The 20324-nt window shown below is 51.4% G+C and overlaps 1 protein-coding gene across 2 annotated transcripts in view; it reads right to left on the minus strand.

Moving 5' to 3' along the window:
- Positions 1–19584, minus strand: part of DNAJB5 (DnaJ heat shock protein family (Hsp40) member B5) — a 55749-nt gene extending 36165 nt beyond the window's left edge. For both annotated transcript variants that reach the window (XM_040336024.1, XM_040336023.1), the window contains exon 1: positions 19448–19584. The gene's annotated coding sequence lies outside the window, so the exon portion shown is untranslated. The remainder of the gene's footprint in view (positions 1–19447) is intronic.
- Between the last annotated feature and the right edge of the window lie 740 nt (positions 19585–20324).

Genomic DNA, 20324 nt, shown 5'->3' on the forward strand with positions numbered 1-20324 from the left:
CATTATGGCGAGATCCCCACCACCCCACAAGGAACTGGGCAAAGCACATTATGGCGAGATCCCCACCACCCCACAAGGAACTGGGCAAAGCACATGGCGAGATCCCCACCACCCCACAAGGAACTGGGCAAAGCAAATTATGGCAAGATCCCCACCACCCCACAAGGAACTGGGCAAAGCAAATTATGGCAAGATCCCCACCACCCCACAAGGAACTGGGCAAAGCAAATTATGGCGAGATCCCCACCACCCCTCAAGGAACTGGGCTGAGCACATTATGGCGAGATCCCCACCACCACACAAGGAACTGGGCAAAGCACATTATGGCGAGATCCCCACCACCCCACAAGGAACTGGGCAAAGCACATGGCGAGATCCCCACCACCCCACAAAAAACTAGGCAAAGCACATGGCGAGATCCCCACCACCCCACAAGGAACTGGGCAAAGCAAATTATGGCGAGATCCCCACCACCCCACAAGGAACTGGGCAAAGCAAATTATGGCGAGATCCCCACCACCCCACAAGGAACTGGGCAAAGCACATTATGGCGAGATCCCCACCACCCCACAAGGAACTGGGCAAAGCACATGGCGAGATCCCCACCACCCCACAAAAAACTAGGCAAAGCACATGGCAAGATCCCCACCACCCCACAAGGAACTGGGCAAAGCACATGGCGAGATCCCCACCACCCCACAAAAAAATAGGCAAAGCACATGGCGAGATCCCCACCACCCCACAAGGAACTGTGGCTGTCCATGCTCAGTTAGCTTTAATTATCCGCTAATAACGTTGTTTTCGAATGGCTACATCTGCTCGGGGGATTTAATTTGCTTTTAAACTTGTGTTAATTAGTTTTTCTGTAGCGTGAAGTTAAGGCGAGAGTTTCTTCCCACGTACATCAGCCAGGGGAAGGGAACTCAACTTCTTTTCAGCGGGAACATTCATGATACTGCTACAGGAAACTGATGTCGCCGGTGACATCACAACTCAAACCATCAATATCTACTGCTACTTTAGGTGCTTGTTAAGACAAAAACTGAATCCTGTGGTTGCAGCTCAATTGTCCAATTGAATATTAGAATTCAGAAAATGAGTGATCTATGCAATGTTGATGGTGGGATGGCTGTTAGTGGCATATGTGTTAGTTGTTGAATCTGAGAAACTGCAGGTCTTCTGGGATTTTTAAACTTTATTGCCCTGGTGGCCCTTTGGCACTTATTGTATGGACCCAAGAAATTACGATTCCAGTCTCTGAGCGTCTCCCGCAACAGGTCTCCAGTCTCTGAGCGTCTCCCGCCAAACAGGTCTCCAGTCTCTGAGCGTCTCCCGCCAAACAGGTCTCCAGTCTCTGAGCGTCTCCCGCCAAACAGGTCTCCAGTCTCTGACCGTCTCCCGTAGAATGTATGTAGTCTCTGACCGTCTCCTGTTGTATGCCTACGGTCATTGACAGCTTTCTGTAGCATTTCATCCACTAGATATTAAGTGTGGCCCACTGGTAATATCAGGGGCCGTGCTTAAGGCCACCATATCAAAAAAGTTGACCACTTACAGTCTGAAGAGAGTTTACAAAGACTGTTGAGAAATACACACACAAAAAATATATATATAAGCTTAGAGCAAGCAGTTGTGCATCCTGGCACATTATGGCGAGATCCCCACCAACCCCACAAAGAACTGGGCAGAGCACATTATGGCAAGATCCCCACCACCCCACAAGGAACTGGGCAAAGCACATTATGGCAAGATCCCCACAAGAAACTAGGCAAAGCACATGGCGAGATCCCCACAAGGAACTGGGAAAAGCACATTATGGCGAGATCCCCAGCACCCCACAAGGAACTGGGCAAAGCACATTATGGCAAGATCCCCACAAGAAACTAGGCAAAGCACATGGCGAGATCCCCACAAGGAACTGGGAAAAGCACATTATGGCGAGATCCCCAGCACCCCACAAGGAACTGGGCAAAGCAAATTATGGCGAGATCTCCACCACCCCACAAGGAACTGGGCAAAGCACATTATGGCGAGATCTCCACCACCCCACAAGGAACTGGGCAAAGCACATTATGGCGAGATCTCCACCACCCCACAAGGAACTGGGCAAAGCACATTATGGCGAGATCCCACCACCCCACAAGGAACTGGGCAAAGCAAATTATGGCAAGATCCCCACCACCCCACAAGGAAATGGGCAAAGCAAATCTTTATACTGGGTGCAGCAGTAAGGAGGGTTATCCAGTTGGCCTACCATGAGGGGGAGAAAAAAAAAAAAGATGGGTGTCACCAATGTAGTGATGTTCTCCAAAAAAGGAGGCAGGTTTGGGACCAATGCTCTACAGAACTGCAGGCTTTGGAAAGTGTTGTCGCCCTCTTTACTCACTCCAGCCCATGCAGAACACTTTTTTCTTCCCCTTCTGCAGTGCGAAAAACAAAAACACAGAAAAAATGCATCCCGAAGAAGAACCCATCCCTAACCGCCCTGGATGGGAGGGCCATGGCACACTCAGGTCCACCTAGTCAAGAGGCATGGTGGACACCGCTCAACATGGTCAGCCGAGGCTGACCAATGAGTACTAAGTTAGGGGCTCTCCTAAAGAGAGAGAGACCCCCCCCCCCCCCCCCGAAGGCAGGTCCACACACCCTCCACCCAGACTTCAGACTAGGCCCCCCTACAATCCAAGACACCGACTTTACTGGAAATCCGGTAAGTAACACGGCTCTAAATTGCGCCCCAACATAGTGCCATACGATCAATGCATGCAATGGATTATTCAAAAGAGAAAATTGCATCTTTCGTCAGACGAAATGATCAATAACAAGTCATATTGAGAGAAGTATAGATCGGATCTAACCAATTTCAACTGAATTGAACCTTTTCTTTGTGAGGAGCAGCCACCGAGTGGAAAAATCGATTACATTGAGCTGTTATTGACAGCTCCATTTATGCCCACCTAGGACCAATCATGATTGGTACACCGACAGAATCTCACTGCCATCCATCTGCAGAGCTCCTCATTTAGTCGCAGTTTTAATCCTTGTCCTTCGAAATGGCGTGCTGCGATATAACGGAAGGCAGCTTTGTCTGATGATTGTGCCCCCCTCCCCCTCCCTTAGGGAATGGCAGGTAAAGGGTTAATGTCCCAGTGCACTCGGTGTCTCTGCGCCGGGTACAGTATGTACCGGCGGTGAGCTGTGTGGGTGGCGGTACGGCATGGTTTGAAGGCTGCCAATGTTCTCCGCGGTATGTGGCCCGCTGTCACGCCGAGTGCTTTGTGTAAAGCGGAACGCTCTTTTGCTCGCAGGGTTTACCGATTGACTCTTCTGTACATGACATTTAATCTGCTTATAATTTGCCTCCCCCCCCCCCCCCCATCAAAAGGATAATGACATTTATATATAAAACCTTTCCGATTTCTAAACATTCCTCTTTTTAGACCCAACGACTTCATCGCCGGGTCCCTGTGCTTCTCTATGCAATGCAGACAGTTTAATCTGCCTTTCCTGGTCCCTCTCTCCCATTCCTGCATCTCTATGCAATGCAGGCAGGTGGGGGCCCCCCCGGAAAGTGTATTGAAAAGGCTTACTTTTATTTCACTGCACACTGCGAGCTTCTCACAATGTACATCAGAAGTTGCAGCAAGTCAAACAGAGCCCCGCGTCATTTCCTGCAGGGGTAGGCAACCTGGGGCCCTCCCAGCTGTTGTAGGAACTACATTTCCCATGAGGCATTGCAAAGGCTGGCAGTTACAATTACTCCCCAGAGGCATGATGGGACTTGTAGTTCTGCAACAGCTGGAGCCCCCCCCCCCCCCCCATGTTGCCTGCCCCTGATCTAGTGCTTTCCTCCTAAGCCTCGCTGTCCCTGGCCCCGCCCCCTTCCATTCATTGGATTTCAGTTATTTCAATCATGGGAGGCTCAGCATCACATGTGGGCGTTACCTATGCAAATACAGCCTGCCTAGGAACGCCCACTCCTCCAGACTGACACCCGCCCATCAAGGTATTCTGGTGTTTACATAACTCCTCCCAAGTATAAACAGAAAAGTCAGTGCTACTACCCATACACCACATAGATAGCAGAGCTCCCGGTACTCGATCCACAGTCACAGGCCGAGTAGAGTAATGAGGAAAAAATGATCCGCACTCCGGTCGTTGCTCTTTAAAAAAAAAAATCTTTATTGACAAGCTACAGTGAACAAACGCAAATAAAAACAGGCGACGCGTTTCAGCCTATAAGGCCTTAGTCATAACCAGTATGATTAAGGCCTTATAGGCTGAAACACGTCACCTGTTTTTATGACCTCACTGGGTCTAAAACAGAGGTCTCAAACTGGCAGCACTTCAGCTTTTTTGCATAACTACAAGTCCCATGAGGCATTGCAAGGCTGAGAGTTACAAGTAGGGTTGTCCCGATACCACTCTTTTAGGACCGAGTACAAGTACCGATACTTTTTTTCGAGTACTCGCCGATACCGAATACCGATACTTTTTTTTTTTAAATGTGCCCCCAAATGCAGCCATGTCCCCCCACAAATGCAGCCATGTCCCCCCCACAAATGCAGCCATGTCCCCCCCCATATCCAGCCATGTCTCCCCCCCCCCATATGCAGCCATGTCTCCCCCCCCCCATATCCAGCCATGTCCCCCCCCCCATATCCAGCCATGTCTCCCCCCCCCCCATATCCAGCCATGTCTCCCCCCCCCCCCATATCCAGCCATGTCTCCCCCCCCCATATCCAGCCATGTCTCCCCCCCCCCATATCCAGCCATGTCTCCCCCCCCCCCATATCCAGCCATGTCTCCCCCCCCCCATATCCAGCCATGTCTCCCCCCCCCCATATCCAGCCATGTCTCCCCCCCCCATATCCAGCCATGTCCCCCCCCCATATCCAGCCATGTCTCCCCCCCCCCATATCCAGCCATGTCTCCCCCCCCCATATCCAGCCATGTCTCCCCCCCCATATCCAGCCATGTCTCCCCCCCCCCATATCCAGCCATGTCTCCCCCCCCCATATCCAGCCATGTCTCCCCCCCCCATATCCAGCCATGTCTCCCCCCCCCCCCCTATCCAGCCATGTCTCCCCCCCCCATATCCAGCCATGTCTCCCCCCCCCATATCCAGCCATGCCTCCCCCCCCCCCCCATATCCAGCCATGTCTCCCCCCCCCCCCATATCCAGCCATGTCTCCCCCCCCCCCCATATCCAGCCATGTCTCCCCCCCCCCATATCCAGCCATGTCTCCCCCCCCCATATCCAGCCATGTCTCCCCCCCCCCATATCCAGCCATGTCTCCCCCCCCCCCCATATCCAGCCATGTCTCCCCCCCCCCCCATATCCAGCCATGTCTCCCCCCCCCCCATATCCAGCCATGTCTCCCCCCCCCCCCATATCCAGCCATGTCTCCCCCCCCCCCCCATATCCAGCCATGTCTCCCCCCCCCCATATCCAGCCATGTCTCCCCCCCCATATCCAGCCATGTCTCCCCCCCCCCCCCATATCCAGCCATGTCTCCCCCCCCCCCCCCCCATATCCAGCCATGTCTCCCCCCCCCCTGCATCCCGCTGCCGCCGACTGCTTAATACGCGCGGGGAACATTACAGCCATCATTTGAATAGCTGTAATGATTCGCGCCACGCTGCGTATAGACACTCCCCCTTGCTCGGGATTGGTCAGTTCACCTGAGCAAGGGGGAGTGTCTATACGTGGTGCGAATCATTACAGCTATTCAAATAAAAGCTGTGATGTTCCCCGCGCGTATTAACCAGTCGGCGGCAGCGGGGATGCGGCGTAACTTCGCGGGTGGCGGGGGGGTTAGTATTCTATTTCGGTATCGGGGGTATTTGCCGGAGTACGGGTACTCCCGCAAATACTCGGAATCGGTCCCGGGACAACCCTAGTTACAAGCATGACTCCCACAGACAAGTGGCATGATAGGACTGGTCTCAAACTGGCGACCCTCCAGCTTTTTTGCATAACTACAAGTCCCATGAGGCATTGCAAGGCTGAGAGTTACAAGCGTGACTGCCACAGACAAGTGGCATGATGGGACTGGTCTCAAACTGGCGACCCTCCAGCTGTTGTGGAACTACAAGTCCCATGAGGCATTGCAAGGCTGAGAGTTAGTTAAAGCGACACAGTGCCGAATTGTAAAAAGTGCTCTGGTCAGGAAGGGGGGGGGGGGGGGGGGTAAAGTCTTCCAGGGCCGAAGTGGTTAAACTTCAGCATTAAATCTGAAATCCTAGCACTACCCTTTTATTGGGGAGACATGTGACCCCCGGAGTCCGAGGAGCGAATTTCCAGATTTTTCCCTCTTTGGCCAGAAAAGCCTGGAAACCGGAGAGCCTCCGCCTCCCCCCAGCAGCAGCAGCAGCTGACACATCCAGCCTGCCACGGAGGTAATTCCTGGAATGTCTCTGTCATGTGTCAGGCGGTGAGCGGCGTGTACAGTACGTATCGCACTTGTTAGGCGTCTATTAATAACATTCCGGGGAAATGTCTGCGCAGAACAATCGGCAGGCCCCTCCTCCCAGGCTTTGCGGCGTGATGTAACTGTACTTGTATCTCAGCGTGCCGGAACTCTTCTCTCCAAGAACCCGCATTTATTAATGCGATGAATCAGGGGAGCGCAGCTGGGAACGTGACTCCGGCCCAGCCAACGCAGCGCCCCCCCCCCCCCCCCCCCCGCCGCGGTTTAAAGGAAAACCGCTAGTTGCGAATGATACCGCTACCAAATTCCAATGTTCTATCTCTGTTACCATGGCAGCAGCGATCAAATATCCAGCTCATGGGATTGGCTCGTTGCTTTGCCCAGTCCTGGGACTGGCCTTGGGATTATAACAAGCAACCGCCCCCTCCCCACAAAAAAACGACAAACTTCATACTTGCCTCCTCTGTGCATTGATTTTGCACAGAGTGGTCGCGATCCTCCTCTTCTGGGGTCCCTCAGCGATGCTCCTGGCTCCTCCTCTTCTCTAGTGCCCCGTTCTCCCTCGGGGCACTCGTGCGAGCGCGCTCCCGTGTCCTGCCGCTGCGTCCATTGACACAGACAGCAGGATTCTGCCCGCCCCCCCAGGTCTTTGGATTTGCGGGAGCCAATGGCTGCGCTGCTATCAATCTATACAATCAGGACTAGAGGTAGACCGATATGGGTTTTTCTCTGGCCGATATTTAGAAATCAGGGCGGCCGATGGCCGACATATGATGCCGATTTATGCGGCCGATTTTTTTTTTTTTTGGTGGCACTGGCTCGTGGCACTGGAAGATGGCACCAGCAGAAGGCACTAATTGGCAGGTGGCACTTATTGGCACTGGCAGGTTGCACTGGATGGCATTAAGGTGAAAAACCTCAGGGGTTTACAACCCCCTTTAAAAGAATTCATTGGGGATCCCCCAGGTTCGACCTGCAATATCAAATTTGACCACTAGATGGAACCGCTAACATTTACTGTTTTGCAGAAAACTAGAAACTGTTCAGCTTTAATAAAAGTTCCCATTAGCTTTCAGTCGAAGAAAAGTCAACAGGGGCATCCTGGGAGCTCACACTCCATTCTTAGAGCCTGAAAGAAGGAACAAGCTATGAGAGGAAATGTTGCACCAAAACTTGCATCCCATAAAACGCAGCATCGCCAGAGAGAATTACTTATCATTCCCTACAGCCTAGCTTATTCAATGTATTTCTGTATATTATATTTCATATATGGATTATACGTACAGCGAAACCTGGGGTTACGAGTAACGCAGTTTACGAGCATTTTACAATACGAGCCATTTAAAAAAAACAAATCCTGACTCGCTTTGCGAGCGTTGTCTCTCAAGATTCAAGCCGCTGGGGTGTGCAGTGCCGTGTGTGGCCAGAGGTGCACGAGTGTCTCCGGCGCCCCCGCACCTCTGGCCACATGCGGTACTGCATACACCGGCGCCCCCGCACCTCTGGCCACATGCAGTACTGCATACACCGGCGCCCCCGCACCTCTGGCCACATGCGGTACTGCATACACCGGCGCCCCCGCACCTCTGGCCACATGCGGTACTGCATACACCGGCGCCCTCGCACCTCTGGCCACATGCGGTACTGCATACACCAACACTCATGCAACTCTGGCCAAACAGTACTGCATACACTGGCACCCCCGCACCTCTTGCCACATGCGGTACTGCATACACTGGCGCCCACGCACCTCTGGCCACAAGCGGTACTGCATACACTGGCGCCCACGCACCTCTGGCCACAAGCGGTACTGCATACACCGGCGCCCTCGCACCTCTGGCCACAAGCGGTACTGCATACACTCTGCGCCCTTGCACCTCTGGCCACATGCGGTACTGCATACACCGGCGCCCCCGCACCTCTGGCCACATGCAGTACTGCATACACCGGCGCCCCCGCACCTCTGGCCACATGCAGTACTGCATACACCGGCGCCCTCGCACCTCTGGCCACATGCGGTACTGCATACACCAACACTCATGCAACTCTGGCCAAACAGTACTGCATACACTGGCACCCCCGCACCTCTTGCCACATGCGGTACTGCATACACTGGCGCCCACGCACCTCTGGCCACAAGCGGTACTGCATACACTGGCGCCCACGCACCTCTGGCCACAAGCGGTACTGCATACACCGGCGCCCTCGCACCTCTGGCCACAAGCGGTACTGCATACACTCTGCGCCCTTGCACCTCTGGCCACATGCGGTACTGCATACACCAGCGCCCCCGCACCTCTGGCCACATGCGGTACTGCATACACCAGCGCCCCCGCACCTCTGGCCACAAGCAGTACTGCATACACCAGCACACCCACACCTCTGGCCACATGTGGTACTGCAAACAGAAAATTCTCCTGCGCTCTGGTATTTCCTGCTATAGGGTAACGTGGTCCAATTACAGGGTATAGTCAACGGTCTTGCAGCCCTCCTCAGAATCATGGGAATTCATGAGGCTTAAAAAAAAAAAAAAAAAAAAAGAGAAAAGAAAGGAGGGCGCACCGACCTAGTGCGATACCGTATAAAAGGGTTTTATTAAATGTATTAAAACAATGGTTATACTCACAAAATGAGTTGTAAAACGCGCTTTGACAAACAATACAGCTGGTACGCAGCAACGCCAGAAGAACACGGTGACAACTCGGATCAAGTAGTATCTGCCCGGTGGTATGGCTGACGCGTTTCAGGGGCGTACCCCTTTCCTCAGAGCCTTGGTGGTCTGTAGTTGCTCATGCGGTACTGCATACACCAGCGCCCCCGCACCTCTGGCCACATGCGGTACTGCGTACACTCATGCAACTCTGGCCACATACAGTATTGCATACACCGGCGCCCCCGCACCTCTGGCCACATGCGGTACTGCGTACACTCATGCAACTCTGGCCACATACAGTACTGCATACACTGGCGCCCCCGCACCTCTGGCCACATGCGGTACTGCGTACACTCATGCAACTCTGGCCACATACGGTACTGCATACACCGGCGCCCCCGCACCTCTGGCCACATGCAGTACTGCGTACACTCATGCAACTCTGGCCACATACAGTACTGCATACACCGGCGCCCCCGCACCTCTGGCCACATGTGGTACTGCATATACCAGCAGCCACTGCGGAACGAATTATCAGAGTTTCCATTGATTCCTATGGGAAACTCGCTTTGATATACAAGTACTTTGGATTACAAGCATGCTTCTGGAACGGATTACGCTCGTAATCCAAGGTACTACTATACTCAGTTTTTTTTTTACCCCAATAGTTTCACCCCACCCTGTTTTGTTAATAAAGCTTCAAAATGACACTCAGTCAGGCTTATTTGCATGTTGTGTAGAGAGGGAAATGTGTTGGCGGGGACAGAACACGGACACATTACTGAGCACACACACACACACGCGCACAGAGTATGAACAACGATCTGATGCCAGTTGTGCTTTAAGCTCCATCCGTCACTGTGCAGAGGTCTCTCCTCCCTCCATGTGACAAAACACGAGACCCATCAGCTGGCAATACATCCCGATTAGGGAAAAGCGGAAGGCCGGGGATTTTTGCTATTTGCAGCAAATGATGGCTGAGTGAGTCACCGATGAGAAGTGCCAGTCTGCCCGCTACAAGCTGTCTGAATACAATCGACGTGAATGAAAAATGCTGCAATCTGCTGGGGGGGGGGGGGGGGGGGGTGGTTGGAAGTTTACCGCCGATGACGATTTGTAGACAGACACAGCTTAGTTAAAATATGCATTTAGACGAAAACTGATTTTTTTTTCTATTTTTTTTTTTAAAGGTGAAAGTAATATACGCAAAAGCAATATATAAAATAGCGGGCACCACGGCATTTATCCTGAGCCCTGAACCCCGGTGCATTCCGTATACAAACCATGAACTGTACTGCAAGCCTGAACACTCCCGCTGGCGTCTCTCTGTATTGGAATTATTATTTTTTTTAAATACCGCTAATGGCGGTAATTAGCAAATTATAAAAGGGCTGTAATAGTGCAGCGGACAATCCGACACTGACATTACCAGTGACACCAATACAGTGATCAGTGCCAATACTATACACTGTCACTGTACTAATGACACTGGCTGGGAAGGGGTTAATATCTAGGCGTGATCAAAGGGTTAAACGTGTGCCTAACAATGTGTAATACGTGCTGCTTTTTACTAATGATCTGTGTTTCTTATCGGAGAAGGAAAACATAGTTCGTTCCCTCTGTGTTGATTGTCAACACAGAGCTCTGGGCTGTGATTAGACGCAGCTGATCAGCAGGTCCCAGCCATGAATCATTGGCTGGGACCTGCTGACAGACTCCCGCTGTGCCCTAAACTTGGAAAGCAGGCAGAGACATAACAGTACATTGCTTTGCCTGCACTGGCCGCCTGTCTGCAGTACAGGCAGTCCTTTAGTGTACTCGTTTATGCACACTCCCTGCAAGTAGCCTCCTGGGACATGTCGCACGAGGCAGCAAGACCAGTCCTACCTCGCCGCTCGATCTCGCACATGTGCAATGGGGACCCGGCCGTGATTTCTCCAGAAGTCACAGCTGACTTCCATATCCAAGATGGCCCACCACAATGGTAAGAAGAAGCGGCTGTGGGGAGTCAGTGTTGACTCCAGGCACTGGTAAGTACCCAAGTTCCCAGGTCTGTACATCTGCTGTGCCCATTATGAGGGGTTCTCACCATCCCTATACTGAGTTCCAAGGTCTGTATACCTGCTGTGCCCATTATGAGGGGTTCCCACCATCTTTGTGCCAAGTTCCCAGCTCTGTATGCCTACTGTGCCTATTATGGAGGGGTTCCCAACATTCCTGTACCGAGTGGCCAGGTCTGTACACCGGTTGTGCCCATTATGAGGGGTTCCCACCATCCCTGTGCTGTGTTACCAGGTCTGTACACCTGTTGTGCCCATTATAAGGGGTTCCCACTATCCTTTTGCCGAGTTCCTGGGTCTGTACACCCGCTGTGCCCGTTAGGAGGGGTTCCCACCATCCCTGGGCTGAGTTCTCGGGCCTGTACACCTACTGTGCCCATTATGAGGGGTTCCCACCATCCCTGTACTGTGTTTCCAGGTCTGTACACCTGCTGTGCACAATATGAGGGGTCCCCAACATCCCTGTGATAAGTTCCGAGGTCTGTACACCTGCTGTTCCCATTATGAGGGGTTCTCACCAGTCATTTGCTGAGTTCCCAGGTCTGTACACCCAATGTGCCTATTAGGAGGGGCTCCTACCATCCATGTGCTTAGTTCCCTTCTCTATACACCTGCTGTGCCCATTATGAAGAGTTCCCACCATCCCTGCTGCATTCCCCATTACATGTCAATTCAAGCATGCAATTGGAGGGGTGGCCAAAAATCCAGCTGTGGGTGCCAATATGTTAGCTATGACTAAGCGCTAAGGAAGCGTGGAAATCATTAGCTGGTGATGCTGCTCCCCCTCCGTTTTTGTGGTTTTGGACTTGGGTGATTTTACTGGACAGGCGGCCAACCCAAATATTTTTTTGCTCACGGGGTTCGGATAGAGTGGAATTATGGCAGCTGGGTCTCAGCAGTAGCATTCCCAACCAATATTAGGATCCAGAAGGTAAATAGGAATCGATTAGACGCCATCTCATAACTGAACCTCCTGTTGGGATGAACTGGTCCTTTAACCACTTTGCGTCCATGCTATAGCCGAATGACGGCTACAGCGCGGACCCCAAATGCCGGCAGGCCGTCAATAGACGTCCTCCCTTTTGCACGCGCCCCCTGCAGGACGCGCGCTGTGATCACCGAGTCAATGAGACTCAGGTGATCACAAATCCGAGTAAGGGGCCATGTGATTAGCTGTCAGCCAATGACAGCTGATCACGTGATGTAAACAAAGCTCGGTAACAGTTTTTTTTTCCCTCACGCTGATAAGCGTGAGGAGAAAAAAAAAGCCGACCACCGGTTCTTGTGTGAGGACATCGGTCCCCAGTGGAAGGGGAGCATCAGCCTCATTAGTGCCCACCAGTACCGCCTGCCAGTGCCCACAGTAAAATAAAGTGCCACCTATCAGTGCCCATCACTGCCACTAGGGTTGTCCCGATACCGATATCGGGACCGATACCGAGTATTTGCGGGAGTACTTGTACTCCCGCAAATACCCCCGATGCCTAAATAGAATACTTGCCACCCCCCCCCCCGGCGTATATCGCAAAGCCGCCACCACGTTAATCACCGCGCGGGGAACATTAGAGTCAGCTTTCGTTTGAATAGCTGTTTTCCCCGCCGCACATAGACACTCCCCCTTGCTCAGGATTGGACGGATCTGTCCAATCGCGAGCAAGGGGGAGTGTCTATACACAGCGCGGCAGGGAAAACAGCTTATTCAAACGAAAGCTGACTGTAATGTTCCCCGTGCGGTGATCAACGTGGCGGTGGCATCATTTAGGTACGGGGGAAATGGCTGCATGTGGGGGGACATGGCTGCAATATGTGGGGGGACATGGCTGCGTATATGTGGGGGGACATGGCTGCGTATATGTGGGGGGACATGGCTGCACATATGTGGGGGGACATGGCTGCACATATGTGGGGGGACATGGCTGCACATATGTGGGGGGACATGGCTGCACATATGTGGGGGGACATGGCTGCACATATGTGGGGGGACATGGCTGCACATATGTGGGGGGACATGGCTGCACATATGTGGGGGGACATGGCTGCACATATGTGGGGGGACATGGCTGCACATATGTGGGGGGACATTTAAAAAAAAAAAAAAAAAAAAGTATTGGTATTCGGTATCGGCGAGTACATAAAAGTATCGGTACTTGTACTCAGTCCTAAAAAAAGTGGTATCGGGACAACCCTAACTGCCACCTATCGATACCCACCAGTGGTGCCAGTCAGTGTCTCATCAGTGCCACCTAGCAGTGCTGCCTATCAGTCTCACCTACCAGTGCCCTTCAGTGCAGCCTAATCAGCGTACATCAATGAAGGAGAAAAATTACCCGTTTGCAAAATTTTATAACAAAATATGTTTTGTATTTATTTATAATTCGTTTTTTTTTTTGTTTTGTTTTTTTAAACAAAAAATTAAAACCGCAGAGGTAATCAAATACCACCAAAAGAAAGCTCCATTTGTGGGGAAAAAATAAACAACAATTTAATTTGGGTACAGTATTGTATTGTCATTCAAAGAGTGAGAGCTCTGAAAGCTGAAAATTGGTCTGGGCAGGAGGGGGGGGGGGGGGGGGGGCTGGGGTCTAAGTGCCCAGTAAGCAAGTGGTTAAGTTGTTGGTGGTGGTCAGAAATCCCAACTAGACTGAGGCTGGGTTCACACTACGGTTTTCCCGTCCGTCAGCCGCATACGATTTCAGTATTGAAAACGTACGGGCACGGACGGGAAAACGTATAGATAGAGAATGCATTGCAAATCGTATGCACTCAGATGCATCCGGGTGCGTACGATTTGCTGGCAAAACGTTTTTTAAACGTACGCAAAACCGTGTTCAACCATGGCAACCGCATACGTTTTCCTTTAACATTAATGTCAATGGAAAACGCACATATGTGCGGTTCCATACGTTCCCGTCCGTTTCAGCCGCATACGGTTTTTCATATAAATCGTATGCGGCTGACGGACGGGAAAACCGTAGTGTGAACCCAGCCTGATCCAGGCTTGAAGTTCCATAATGGCGGAGGTCACGGACTGACCAGCGAGGACTTATTTTGTTGCATGTTTGTACTCATCAACACAACTAAGCAGCAGGGAAAACACATGGATTTTTTTCCCGAGCTGGGATTCTGGGAATTGCAGAGGAGGAGGAGGAGGAGGAGGGAGGAGGAAGCACATTCCGGGGATGGATATAGGACACACCAGCCGCAGGATCTCAGCTGGGAAGGATTGCAGGAAGCTTCTCCATGTCATTGTGCATTTTTCTAGGGCTTGTATTACTGTGCGTGTCAAGAACAGAGCGCCCCTCTTCCAGCGCCAATCACGAAAAGCATTAATTAGTGCCAGACTAAATTGGCCCCTTACACCCTCCCCAAGCCACCGACAATCTGGATAGCACAGGCTGCTCGAGACCCAATAAGGAAAGCTCACCCAGCTGGAGAACAGACTGCTTGGAACGGGCAGCCGATTCTTGCCATTAACGCCAAAACCATCCAGACAGGTTGTTCTGCCCACGCCGGTCTGTTCCTCCCCAATTTGAGACCCTCATTGAAACCTTGCGCCCAAAGGGTTAACCGACACCCACCTAGATCCAGAAGCATTACATCATGCCCCCCCCCCCCCCATGAATGCCATTGTCCCAATTTCCATTATGTTTGACTAGAGGGTATACCAGGGCTTGATGGCTGCAATCATTTCCTACTCCTGATTGCTCAAAGGGCAGCTTGGTACCATGGCAGCGATGCCGGCTTTCTCCATCAATGAAGCCTGGTACGAGCCTGTCACGTTACCAAGCATGAACTCCAAGCTGAGGACATGTTGGAGGGTGAGGCAGCGAAGCAGGAGAAAGCGATAAATCACACCATTCGTTGCCCCAAGGCGCAGCTCAACCAGGGTGCCATTGTTCCTGGGCACTGAGACAAGACAGGGGGGCGCTGACCTAGAACGGGCAAAGCACAATTCCCCTTTAGGCAGACCCATATATCATGTAAGCCAGCAGCAGAGGCTTCAACGTGCAAATGATTTATCGTGAGGGTTAAATCTGTAAGAGTGGAGGATTTAGCCTTCTTCGAGGAACAGATACAGGCAACCATTGTAGTTCCTGCAAACCCCCACCATGCCAGGGTCCACACCGATGTTCACAGACTGCCGGAGAGTCCATCACGAAGGAGGAAGGTAGGGCATTGCCCTATAGTCACCCAGTTTCCCCATTATTAATGCCAAGCTACAGTTTGGAAGGGTTTCTGGGCTCTCTCTAAATTAGATCCTCTGGCATAGTCCAAGCCCAAAGAGCAACCAAAGCTGTAGGGTTCCATCAGGGTAATATCTATTGACACCCGATAAGAACACAACGTGCAAAGTGAAGATGCCGGATCAGCAAGAGGTGAAGAAACAGTGAGAATATTTCATCATACATGAACTGCCAGTCACATGGGGCAGCTGAGCTGTCAGTTGTCAGACTATTGAGGCAGGGGGGTTGACCCAGAGGGTACTGGAGGCTTCTGTCACTGGGCAGCAAATTATGGAGGGGTCAGACCAGGGCACAAGAATAAAGGGTTTGGACAGAATGTGATAAAGGAGGATTGGGGGTCCATTGGTAATAGAGGGGCTTTGCCATTGGGGGTCCATGGGTAATAGAGGGGCTCTGCCATTGGGGGTCCATGGGTAATAGAGGGGCTCTGCCATTGTGGTCAATGGATAATATTGGAATTCTGCCACTGGGAGTCCATGGATAATATAAGGGCTTTGCCACTGGGGTCAATGGGTAATATAGGGGCTTTTTCATTGGGGTCAATGGGTAATATAGGAATTCTGCCACTGGGAGTCCATGGGTAATATAGGGGCTTTTCCATTGGGGTCAATGGGTAATATAGGGGCTTTTTCATTGGGGTCAATGGATAATATAGGAATTCTGCCACTGGGAGTCCATGGGTAATATAGGGGCTTTTCCATTGGGGTCAATGGATAATATCGGAATTCTGTCACTGGGAGTCCATGGATAATATAAGGGCTTTGCCATTGGGGTCAATGGGTAATATTGGAATTCTGTCACTGGGAGTCCATGGATAATATAGGGGCTCTGCCATTGGGGGTCCATGGGTAATATAGGAATTCTGCCACTGGGAGTCCATGGGCAATACAGGGGCTTTACCATTGGGGGTCCATGGGTAACATAAGGGGGCTCTGCCATAACACACCATACAATGTTCAACATAGCCAAGTGTGGATGGGCAGATCATGCCATGGAGTTGCGCCAGCGGTGTTGAGGCAGGAGCACCTTTGGTAAATTTGTGGAGGTGGCCATTATAAAGAGTTTAGGCCAGGCAGAAGAGCCTAAATAAGGGGGTCTGGGTCCATAAGACTGCCCAGTGGAGGGAGGACAAGAGCACCCAAGGAAAAGCTGAGAGGACAGCCATTATACAAGGGTTAAGTCAGGGCAGAATAATAAAGGTCAGGGACAGAGGGTGATAGGGGAGATTGAAGGACTGAAGATGTAAGAGGAGGTTCTGCCAGAAGACACAATAGAATGCCCATTATAGTCAGCCATATAAGGGTAGAATATGCCATGGGGGTGGTCCAGTGGTTGAGGGGGGCAAAAGAACCCTTGGAAAATATGAGAGGGTAGCCATTATATAGGGAACAGGGCAGAAGTAGAAAGGGCAAAGTCAGAGGGTAAGAAGAGGCATCTGGGGACTGACGTAATTTGCCATAAGACATGATAAAATGTACAGCATAGCCAGCGGTGGAGGGGCAGGGGGGTGAGCAAAACTAAGAGGGCAGAAGCACCCATGGAAGCTGGAAGGGTAGCCATTATATAGGGGGCAGGTCAGTACAGAAGTATGAAAGGCAAAGTAAGAGAGTAACAAGGGGGATCTGGGGGATTAAGGTAATATAAGGGGGCTCAGCCATAAGATACAATAAAATGTCCAGCATAGCCAGCCATAGAGGAGCAGATCATGCCATGGATGGGATCAACAGTAGAAAGGCAGGAGCACCCTAGAAAAAGCTGGGGGGCAGCTATTATAGAAGATCTATATCCGGGAAGACCTATGAATGGAAAGGACAGATAAGGGGGCTCCTCCATAAGACACAATGGAATGTCCAGCATAGCCAGTTAGAGAGGCAGATAATGTCATGGAGGGGGTCAACAGTAGGAAAACAGAAGAACCCTAGGAAAAAAAAACTGGGGGCAGTTATTATAGAAGGGTTATATCCAGGCAGAAGCATGAAGGGAAGGACAGATAAGGGGGCTCCTCCATAAAGACACCATGGAATGTCCAGCCTAGCCACCCATAGTTAATGCCATGGAGGTGATCGGCAGTAGAAAGGCAGAAGCACCATAGAAAAAAAGCTGGGGGCAGATATTATAGAAGGGCTATATCCAGAGAGAAGTATGAAGGGAAGGACAGATAAGGGGGCTCCTCCATAAGACACCATGGAATGTCCAGCCTAGCCAGCCATAGAGGGGCAGATCGTGCCATGGAGGTGATCAGCAGTAGGAAGGCAGAAGCACCCAAGAAAAAGCTAGGAAGGCAGCTATTGTAGAAGGGTTATATCTGGGCTGAAGTATGAAGAAGGGAAGGACGGATAAGGGGGCTCCTCCAAAAGACACAATGGAATATCCAGCATAACCAATCATGGAGGGGCAAATCATGCCATGCAGGAGATCAGCAGTAGGAAGGCAGACGCACCCTAGAAAAAAGCTAGGGGGCAGCCGTTAGAGAAGGGTTATATCTGGGTTGAAGTATGAAGGCAAGGCTAGATAAGGGGGCTCCTCCATAAGACACCATGGAATGTCCAGCATAGCCAGTCATGGAGGTGATCAGCAGGAGAAGGCAGAAGCACCCTAGGAAGGGCAGCTATATCTGGGCAGAAGTATGAATGGAAGGACAGATAAGGGGGCTCCTCCATAAGACACCATGGAATGTCCAGCATAGCCAGTCATGGAGGTGATCAGCAGGAGAAGGCAGAAGCACCCTAGGAAAAGCTAGAAAGGCAGAAGTATGAAGGGAAGGACAGATGATAAGGGGGCTCCTCCATAAGTCACCATGGAATGTCCAGCATAACCAGTCAGAGGGGCAAACCATGCCAGGGGCAGGAGCACCCATGCAAAAGCTGGGAAGGCAGCCAAAATCACAAGGGATGAGGCAAGCATTGAGGGTCCCCTGAGTATAACACCCCAATGTGCAGATATAGGGGGTCCAGAGGTAAAACACATTTGGGGGTCACCAATACCACACAAGGGTTCTGACATCATAGGTGAAGCATGTCCACCTAGAACTGACCAGTCATGGAGGGGCAAATCATGCCAGGAGCACCCATGTAAAAGCTGGGAAGGCAGCCAAAATCACAAGGGATGGGCCAAGCATTGAGGGTCCCCTGAGTATAACACCCCATGGTGCAGATATAGGGGGTCCGGAGGTAAAAACACATTTGGGGGTCACCAATAACACACAAGAGTTCTGATATCATAGGTAAAACGTGTCCACATAGAACTGACCCCAAAGCACATATGAAGGGTCCACTTTTTTCCCCAATAGGGTTCTGGTTACAATGGTTGAAGGTATCCGGGGTAGAGGGTGTCCAGGTTGTCACCAGCCTCAGACATGACAAGGGAAGGGCATTATAGGGGTGGGGGGGGTGTCGTTTGGAAGACTATGAGGACCTCTGTACACGTAAGGAGATCATCAAAGGGGGTCTTGAATATTACCAGCACCCAACGAAGGAGGAACGTTGAAGGTGATGGGATGAAGAACATGGGGGGGGCAGCACATAAAGTTTTGGAAAAGGGGAATGGACATGGGATGCCGCTTTTAACATGGGGCATCCCGTGTTTTCCGTCCATCACCTTCAACGATCCTCCTTCATTGGGTGCCAGCAATATTCGAGACCCCTTTGATGGTCCCAGTACTTTGATGGTCCCAGTACAAGGACTATCGGAAGATCCCCCCCATAGGAGTAACGAGGAACCTCTCCATGAAGGATACAATTCATACCCAATAATTATAACATTATAAATCATAATATAAATTAATAATACAAATTCTAGATACTTTCCAAGTTGGTTGTAACTTATGGCAACCCTACCAGGACTATCACTTTCCCATATGAAGAGTGCAGCCCTGAGGCACCACACTGACCCCAGGCAGTCCATGTCCCTCTGGGGGCCCCGGTCCCCTCACACAGGGTGACACACACACTCACAAGGGCACATTGGGGGGATGACAGGTAATGATATGCAGATGAGCCGGCGTACAATACAGTGGGGACACGTCACGCATGCGCAGAGCCACACCAGCTCTCCTACCTGTCGGCCGCGCGGCTGCCTCCTCACTCAGCGCCCAACTGAATCCTAACTCCGAGCGGGAGCCGGTGTAACCGGCAACTAGCAGCAGCCGCCGTGATGTCACGGGAAACCCGCCCCCGCACCGCTCTCTCTCTCACACTTACACACGCCTCAGCCCCCAGCGCCATTACCCATTGGGCGAACCTCCACCAATCAGCTGGCGGCGGCCTCCCAGCCGTCCCAGATCTGTCAGTCATCCCCCGTGGGCGGGCTTAGTCTAGTTTTTTTAATTCAAGAAACCAGTTTCACGCGCCTCTGCCGATTGGCCGAACCTTTACCGTTAGCGCTCTGGCTGGTTGGTCGGGCGACGTCATGTGACCCAGACCCTGTTGCCAGGCGACAGCGGTTTTGGTGCTATGCCAACTAAAGAGAACCTCTCATTGATCTTTTTTTTTTTTCTTTTCCTTTCAAAAAGCTTTATTGTGAATTACAAGTCTAGATAAACACCCAAGAAGCCAATATTCATACCATTGATTATTTTTATAATAAAATGTCTGCTGCTATGAAAGAAAAAAGCCATATTTCTCTGCTGAGATTATAGAAATTGTGACCTGACGCTTACCGTAATGTTCCCTTCCTCATGACGGTGCGCCACAGGTCTTCATCCGACCCTTGACCCCACAGGGTCACCTTCCCAACGCCTACCCAGTCGTGATAGGACGCTGGGTATGCTGACATGAGTAAAGGAAAATTATGGTAAAGTGGGGTACACACTAATACAACATCCCAACCTGCAAAAACTCATTTCAGGGAGGTGACGCTTGGCGCTGACCATGGCTGTCAACTGGGCACACATCAGGGCACGGGACACACAGCATGGTACTGGGCACACATCAGG

The sequence above is a fragment of the Rana temporaria genome, chromosome 1 (assembly GCF_905171775.1).
Source record: "Rana temporaria chromosome 1, aRanTem1.1, whole genome shotgun sequence".
Classification (NCBI taxonomy): Eukaryota; Metazoa; Chordata; class Amphibia; order Anura; family Ranidae; genus Rana; species Rana temporaria.